The sequence below is a fragment of the Pinus tabuliformis genome, chromosome 4_2 (genome assembly GCF_031772625.1).
Source record: "Pinus tabuliformis cultivar Carrire ecotype Pingquan chromosome 4_2, CPIR1, whole genome shotgun sequence".
NCBI classification, from domain to species: domain Eukaryota; kingdom Viridiplantae; phylum Streptophyta; class Pinopsida; order Pinales; family Pinaceae; genus Pinus; species Pinus tabuliformis.
Window position 1 is genome coordinate 506,242,233 of NC_142304.1, and position 9,190 is coordinate 506,251,422.

The following is a 9,190-nucleotide window of genomic DNA, read 5'->3' on the forward strand; positions in this document are numbered from 1 at the left end:
CAATATGTAATTTCGGTAATTTTGATTTCAAAAGATATTTTAAAGAAATGCAATGATTTCATTTGTGTATTCAATAAACACAATATTCTAATGGAATTCTGCATTTGTGGTTTACCTATACAGATTCCATGGAGAAGTATTAGTGGTGTGACATCAATTGTCCTCAAGCAGAGGCTTTAGTTTTACTCTTTTCTGGAAGCAAATAATTTCTTCCAACATTTTTGAGTTCCATGAAAAATTTGAAAGTCCTAATAGTATTCAATTATGGGTTCAAGAGAGACATAGTATTCAATTATGGGTTCAAGAGAGACATAGTATTCAATTATGGGTTAAAGAGATCCACACTGAATGATCTATCGGCCTTATCTTCACTTAGTTTAAGACTATTCACTTGGAGAGGCTGCATGTGCCCCCACTTCAAGAGCATAGTAAAGTCATGTAGAACTTAGAGAAGCTATCTTTAAGCTTTTAGTGAAGATTGGAAAAATTTTTGGGTTCAATAACACCCAGTCGAGTATTAAGCTTCCAATAATGCTAGATTTTAACCTGGAGCACTTTTGTGATTTGGAGGAGATGCCCCCTCATATTTGTGACACATCTTCAGTTGTGAATTGGACTATTACTAATTGTCATTTCCTTCGAAATTTACCTGATGACTTGGGGAACCTCAAATCTTTAAGAATGTTAAGGAAGGAAAGAAAGTACATTATGATAAGTTCTCTTATGCTTTTCAAGTTTTTCTTGGATATCTACAATGTCTCAGATAGAAAAGTACATTCTGTTAATGAAAATTTGTCTTGATAGAAAGGCCCAATTTCAAATTCTAATGCTTTCAAAAAACATTGTATAACTATAATGTTTCTAAAAGGAAAGCATATTTTTTCAATTTAAGTATCATGATCCCATATTCCAACTTATTTTTCAGTAACCCATTAGGCTTTGTAGCTTTGAATAAATCCATGTCTTTTGATAAGATCCTCTTCCAAATTAGAGCGCGCTTTCCTTTTGGCAATAACCACATACAATGTCTTGATTTTGTTATTGAGAAAATAAAGGTTGTGAAATAAGCCTGTGCCATACAAGGACTTGATTCATTGATTATGTATCAATTATGGCTCTTGATGTAACAATGTCTTGATTTTGTTGCTTGAAAAAAGAGGTTATGCTTTACTATTTCACAAAATTTCTTACAATCTTTCCATAAGTATTGATTTGTAATCTCAGTCACTGAGGGATGACAATAATGACAAAGGTAATATTCCATGGTTTGAAGTTCCCCTCTTACTAAATATTTAAATATATCACCACAATTTAACTATTAGTTAAAGGAATTGTATTTGATTTGCAAACAATTCATTGCTTGATTTATAGATTTTGATTTTTTCCCTTTTTTATTTTTTTCTCAGATTTGGTATGAGATATATTCCAAGATTTGGGTTCCCTAGTTTCCCCACCATAGCTACTAGGTTCGGATGCTATCATTAAATATTCTCGGAACGTTACAAATTTTCCAGTAAGTGTGCTTTGAAACATTGTTATTACTTTTCCATGGTGTTAGTGCAAATAAGCACTGCAACTAGTGCCATTATTTAGATTAAGTGCCGAAATCTAGGTGGTCTTGTAATGATGGAGTGATTGTTTTCTAGCTACTAAGGCTATATTCATTTTTATCTCTTATGTTGTCATGAGATATTCAATTTCAGAATAAGAATTGAGGTCTCATTTCCACTGTAGATTGTAGTAAGTTTCTTGAACATAATATATAGTAGATTATCTTTTACTAATCAACTGTGGATGTGATCCCTCGCAGGAAAGGAAATTCAAAGTGACTTTGATTTCACATTGATTTGTCAAAACATCCACATAGGAAAGGAGATTCAAAGTGACACTGATTTCACACTAATTTGTCAAAATGGAGGCAAGAGAAAAGGAAACTTTGTATTCAACAATGCTTTTAATTTCATATGTACATGCACATACATATTTGTAGAAAATATTGAAGGGTTGCCTAAGTAATATTTTCCCTTCCACTACATTCTTTACAGCTTGTAAATAAATAACTCGGAACAATTCATTACACTACTTGTTATTCTTTATTAATCAATGGTTAAGATTTTGATATTGAACTGGCTAAGATTTTTCTTCCTTATGTGAAATTGTGTGTTCTATAATGCTTCTTTTCCATTCACTATGTATAGCATATAAAGTGTGTCTAATGGAGTAGGAAGATTGGAAAGTCTTGTGATCCTTGAACTATGTTACAAGGCAGAAACCCAACGGGGCAGGGTAGGTGCATCCCCACAAAGGGGTCACAAATACCAAAGTTGGTATTGGCTAGTGCCTTGAGCTAGAAAATTTCCTTTACCCTTGTATTAATAGTGAATCTGGAGAGGATTCTAATATTATCTTTATAAGATTTATATCAGTTAAGATTGATGAATAAAATTCATGAGACATGAGCTAGGATGTCCTTGCAAGGTGGTTGTTGATTATTGGAAGCTATGATGGCCATTATGTCAGGCTAGGTGGTTGCACTCCCTTGATCGTGAGCACGATTGTGATCAAGATGGAAGACTTCATAGTCTAGATTGATTGTTTAGTAGTGATCGTTAGTGGGCTCATTCACAAAAGCTTCTATTTCACTAATCCTTTTTATAGAGTTGTCAGATTCAATTTCCAAAGGTTTTAAGTACACTATAGAGTTGAGTTCTGAGAGAGTTGTGATTCACAGTGTTAAGTATAGTAGCTATGACACTTGAATGAAGACAAGCATAGTAGAGGTATCAGACTCTGTTATAAGCTTACCTGCATATTATAAGGGACTTGGCTGGCTCTTTTATAATTTTATAAACAAGTTCCATATCGTGGAAAAGTGAAAAAAAAAAGTGATATTGCCACCATGTGGCGCTTGTCATATATGGTTTTATAATTTTTCAAAAAATTCTCTAAGAGTTCACAATGATAAGATTCACTAGGACTTTACAAAGTTTTATTATTTAGTGAAAGACTTGCCAAGATCTTACAAGATTTTATAATTGAGTAAAATATTCACCATGCCTGGTGAGAGATTAGCCAAAAAGTTATATATACATATTATATTATAGTTAAAATTGCCTTCCATTTTTCCTATATACCATGGAGATTCGCCCATTTATTATACATATAAATTTAGGGGGTGTTCTTAAAATTTTCTCTGAATAAATGGGACATCAAAACCAAGATGTGTTAGAATAATGCGAAGAAAGATCCAATTTATTCTATCACGGGCTTTTGAGAGATTGATTTTCACAATGATAATTTTAAACTTCCTCATATTTATACTATGCAGTCCTTCATGAGCCACTCCAATAGCCTCGCGAATTTGGAGCCCTTCCAGGAACCCAAACTGTTCCAATAAAATGTGCATAGACAAAAAAGGGCAAAGGTGAATAGAAATAATATTTGCAGTGATTTTGTATGTACAGTTGCAGAGAGAGATGGGCTTATATTCATCAAAGGACCGAGGATCGTTTGTATTTGGGATCATAGCAATAAAATTTGAGTTGAGGGGATCATAAATTATGCCATTCAGTCTAAAATATTCTACCACTCAAATAAGATTGTCCCTTAGAAGCTGAAAGAAACCAAGGAGAAAATCCATAGTGCAATCATTCAAACTCGGGCTCTTGTCTTTCTACATACCCTTTAGAACAACCTTTAGTTCCCCCATAGATATAGGCTCCATTAGTGTCTAATTATCCTCCTCCGCAGCAAAGTGAGGAAAAAATTGTGTCAGTCGGACAACCTCCGCTAAAGTGGGCTCCTTTGGTGCCTTAAACAAAATTTTAAAATGATTTTTCCATAATGAGGCAAATTCTTCAAAGGAGGATCCCCTATTACCATCTGGCTTTTTCATCTCCCAAATTGTATTGGCTACTTTTCTACCTTTCCCATAATTATGGAAGAACTTGTATTTTTGTCTCCGCTTTTTAACCACACGGCCTTGCTATTGAGCCTCCGTTTCTCTTCCCATTCCACCAAAATTTTCCTTTTATTTTCTTTGAGATGCATTATTCTTTGTCTGGCCTCCGTTGACTAATATCCCCCACCTTCAAGAGATTCTAGTCATTCCAAGGCTTCTTCAATGGATTTGAGCTCAGCCACCACCTGAGACTTTTTCATACTAGACCATTGAATCGTGGCTCTCTTTACCTACTTCAGATTTCCCACCAGTTGTTGAGCCATAGACTGATCTGAATCAGGGTTAAAGGGATTCATTCCAAGTGTCCTTAAACAATTGTTGATAAATTTCCTCTTTTAACCATGATGAGTTAAATTTAAACAGGCTTCCAGGTTTCTGATTACCCCCTTTCAGCTCCGGGAATATAGGGTGATGGTTTGAAATCCCTCCAATTCCAATCCAATGACGAAAAAGTGGGAGGAAATTTATTAGACCTTCCACCTAAAGGAACCTATCCAATCTTTTGGCCACCGTGGCCTCCTCCGTCCTTTTGTTTCTCTAGTTTAGCTTAAGTTTTTTCAAATTAACATCAATCAAGTGGGAATCGATTAAATTCCTAGGAAATAAATCAACCACAGGGTCTGATTAGGCCTTAGGACCCCATACTTCAGCAACACCCAAAGAAGTGTTCAGATCCCCACCCAAAAAAAGATTGTCCCATTTTAAAAATGACTTCCTCATCAAAACATTCCAAAAAGGATCTTTGTCATGACATGGTCCATAGATGTTGACAACAGTGAGGGACATACCGAGTTTGACAAAAAATATGCCCACCCAAAGCAAAAGTTCTTAGCCCGGGAGCTATAGACACAAATCGACTTGAGATTAAACCCCATAGTTAATCCCCCATAACGACCCTTGGTATCAAAGGAAAAAACCAACCAATTTGGGAACATGTAGGAAATACAATTTGAAACCATGTCTCCATTGCTAAGGGTTTCGTGGACCATTAAAATATAAGGATTGGAAGATCGCAATAGTATTCTAAGAGCTATTTTTTTTAGGTTACTAACTAAACCACTGCAATTGAAAGATATGGCAATCATGGTGCCATAATTCTAGGGGCTTGCGATGCTCAAAGCACCCCAATGAGGGATTTTTGTTTTCCTTCAGCAATGTCCAATTTTGCTTTTAATTGTGCTTCAAATATATGTGATTTTTTGCCCCTAGATTTGGAATTTCCTAAAGAGAATGGGGGACATCATAAATCCCCATGGCAAGAGGAGGGCACCCTTTTTGGCTGTTTGGATCTAAAATTGTAAGGGGGTCCACTGAATAATGAGAATTAGATGTGTTATGTGGAGGGAATAAGGGGCATATGAAACAACAATATTGTATGTATAGTCATTTTTGTGACTATGTGAATAAGATGAGACCAAGGACAAAGAGCCTTCCTGACCATATGAATACCTAGAGGGACTAGGTAGTGATTCATGACAACAAACAAAAATATGCAAATCAAAGAGGAATGGGTGAGAGTATTTTCACAGGTACCAAAATTGATAGCAGACCGTGGGATCTTCGGAGCGCTTTCTAGCCCAACTTGCGCTCCATCATCCAAATTATTCTCTAAAGCACTCCTTCCCACGACCATACTTGACAAATCAACAATGTGCTATGTTCCTGTGTCCATATCATTCTGAATAAAAGCTTCCTCTTCGGCCATCGAATTCCTCAAAGATTCTTCACTGTCAGAATTGTTCATCATGAATTCAAATTATATTAGCTTATCCTAGCCTATATAAAGATTTGATGGTACACATAATTACTACTTATGATACTTTATGAAAATAGTTTTTTATTTTTTTTATTTTTATTTTAACAATTATATTTAAAACCACATAAAGATAATCATTTCTTGTAGATGCCGCAATAAAAAAATAGAAATTTTGAATTTTGAATATTAAAAATTAATTATTTTATTCTTTTATAATTCCCCCTCCCTTTTTTGATAATCTATTATTATATTTTTTGGACCATTTTAATTCAACTAATAATTTAATAATCCCTTTGAATGTCTACTAGTTCAATTAATAATTTATTTATCTTTTGAATATGATATTTAATTGATTTTAATAATTATATTTCTTAAACATTACTCTAATGCCTTGACCAACCTCTCCATTTAAGATCTGATCAACACTCACTCTTATCATATGTTTTCTTTCTTAGTTCAAGAAGATGGGTACAGTGTCCACCCAAAACATCGAACAAGGTAAACATCTAAACAATTTTCTTTGAATTTTTTTGACAGTATGAACAGCGATGGAAATCTCCAGTCTCAGATTTCTAGCCTCTACAGAGAGGATTACCTTAAAGATATAAGGATATTTGAAAAGTTATGCTCAAAATAGCAAAAGCGTGTTGTTGATCTGACCTTCCTCAAATGTTGTCAAGCCTCTAGCATTTTGCCATCGTTTACCAGGATCAAATTTCCTTATAAGTAACAAATACTCAAATGGACTAGCGCAATGATTCTGCGTGCGAAGATCCATTTTCCAGGTTTGAGATAAATAAATCATCTCGTCAAATCTACTATTTACACCTCAAATTTTCTTCTCTCATTACTTCTGATTTATCAGATGAAATTAAACTCCGATGATTCATTTCTTCTTCTACTATATTTGAATCTGCATCTAAAGCTCAAATTCATATATTTAATAGTCTATATTCAATGCATATGAGGATTTCTCCTCCCTCATTCTCACAATACAACGTTAATTGTAAAATTACATCCAATATATATTTTTTCATTAAGCCATGATCTCGGGTCGCTTTCAATTTTCTCTTGATCTGATATCAAACCATCTCCATTCTCCACACCTCATCTCTCATCATGCTCACCATGGCTCATTTTACGTCCAGAGAACACCTCAAATTCGTCATATTTCTCATTCATTAGCTCCCTCACTGAGTCTCCTTCCTAAGCCTGCACTAACTCTTTAGAAACCTCCTCTGAAATTCACGCTCAGTGCCCTTCTTCAATTCTTCTCATCTCTCTACCATCTACAACCACTCTGAACTTGTTACCACCTTGCCTGACAGCTGCTCCAAACTTGTTTTTCCGTCACCCAATAGTTACTCCAAGCTTGCATCTTCCTTGTCTACCTCACATAACAGTTGCTCTGAGCTTATTCCTATCGTGTCTACCTTATCTCCCTCGCCCGGCGTTATGGGTTTCAGAGAGAGTAATCAGACAACCTCTGAAATGCCTAATTCTCCACAATCATCACTTCTTACCTACACCCATCTTTTTAGCCCTAAATATAATTGTCATGTTAAATCATCTTCCCCTTCATTACATAACTCCGTGGATATTCCATATAACTATAATATAAATTGTAATATATATAATACAAATAATATCTATAATATCAATAGCCCTAATATTAATATTCATGGTCCTAATAATATTAATATTTTTACTACTAATAATATTTATAATTTTAATAATATATTTCACATTAATAATAATAATATTTTTAACTCTTCCCTTAATAATTATTTTTTTGAGGAAAAAATCGTAAGTTTATCTGTAAAAAACAAAAATACATTTTGCAATGTTAAAAAGAATTTAGTCATAGCTAGTTAAAAACTGGTGCCCAAAAAACCAATTATGAAAAATAAAAACGATTTCAGACTGGGACTAAGTCTAAAGTCACTTAGTAACCCTTTCCTTCTTTTTTCCTTTTCTACTTTTTGCTAGCCTCCTTGATTTGGAGTGGAAGTTACAATTACTAATTGATTATCTTTTGCATTCATCGAAATTTCCTTATATGAGTTCAAGCTCTTAGATACATAGGATCGTTTTATACCTCCCACCTCCTTTCAGGGGGGGTCTTCTCATTTTGTTGCACCGACACTGAAATTCCTGTTGCTTAAGGAGCTCTCGAGCTTGGTATCGTTGTTCTTCCTTGTTGACCTCTTCCGTCTACTAACATGTCTTGTGGATTCTAATTTGCTGCATCAATGGGAGTACACATTTCCTCTTCATCCTCTTCTTCTGAGAGGGATTACTCTGAAAACTGCCATCCCTTAGGATTTTTTGTTTATTTCTTTTTCCTTTTTGGATGTTTCTTTGCCCGAGGACACTTGTTTTGTAACTGTTGTGTTTGAAGATAGATACAACATCTAAATGTCGTATTTTCAAAATCTGAAAAAAAAATGGGTCCAACACAAACTGTTATGAATTAGGTGAATGTGATCAGGTAAACCTTTACTAAGGTCTAACTCCACACAAATTCTAGCAAACGTAAAATTTCCTTTTGCAATGTTGTCCATATTTGTCTTTATGTACTTCCCCAATATATTCCCAATTCCTTCTAATACTTCATGCTACCAAAAATGGAGACGAAGATTATGCAATCTGACCCACACCGACATTTTGGAAACCAATGTTGTGTTGGCATCGAAACTCGAGAACCATGGGATCATGAAAAGACTTGCACTACCCCAAAACCATGGGCCCTCCTTTAAGGAAAAATCCCTATCCTACAATGTGTCAAAATTTACAATGAAGAATCCTCGGAACATAAGTGAATATTGCAATTTGGAGCCCAAGTAGAAAAGGCCCAATGAAGTAGATTCATTGGTTTTGGCCAAAAACCAATAAATCTACATATACCTGATTGGGATTAAATAGTTGTATGAATTTAATTGACCTCAGAAAAGTCTATTGCTATTGCCAGAGCTTGATTCATTTGCTCCACAATATAGGAGCCTAAAAAATTTAGGATTTGATCAAATTTGTTTTGTGTGTCATCTTTTCTTTTGAAAGCTTCCTTAAACGAGACTAGTCCCTTGGAAAAACTTGTTCCATGCAAGCCTCGTCACAGATGCAAGTTGATGATGACTGAGGAATTTTTTTTGACTTCGTAGTCTTGCATAAGAGAACCTTCCCGCATAGATCTACCTACATAAATCAGGATTTGAAACTCCATTGGGATACCTAATCTTTTTCGAATCTTCTGTTGGGTCCCTATAATACTAGTGATTACCCCATTACTATTGTAGTTGTACCCCTTATTTATATTGTTGTGCCCCTATTACCCCCTTGTTGTTATTTCTGTGCCCCATGGAATCCCTCTATTGTTATTTTTGTGGCTTTATATTATTATTGTTAGGTCGGCTGGATTATATTGTGACTCCTTAGACTCCTATATATAGAAAGGAGGTTTTGTCATTTGAATC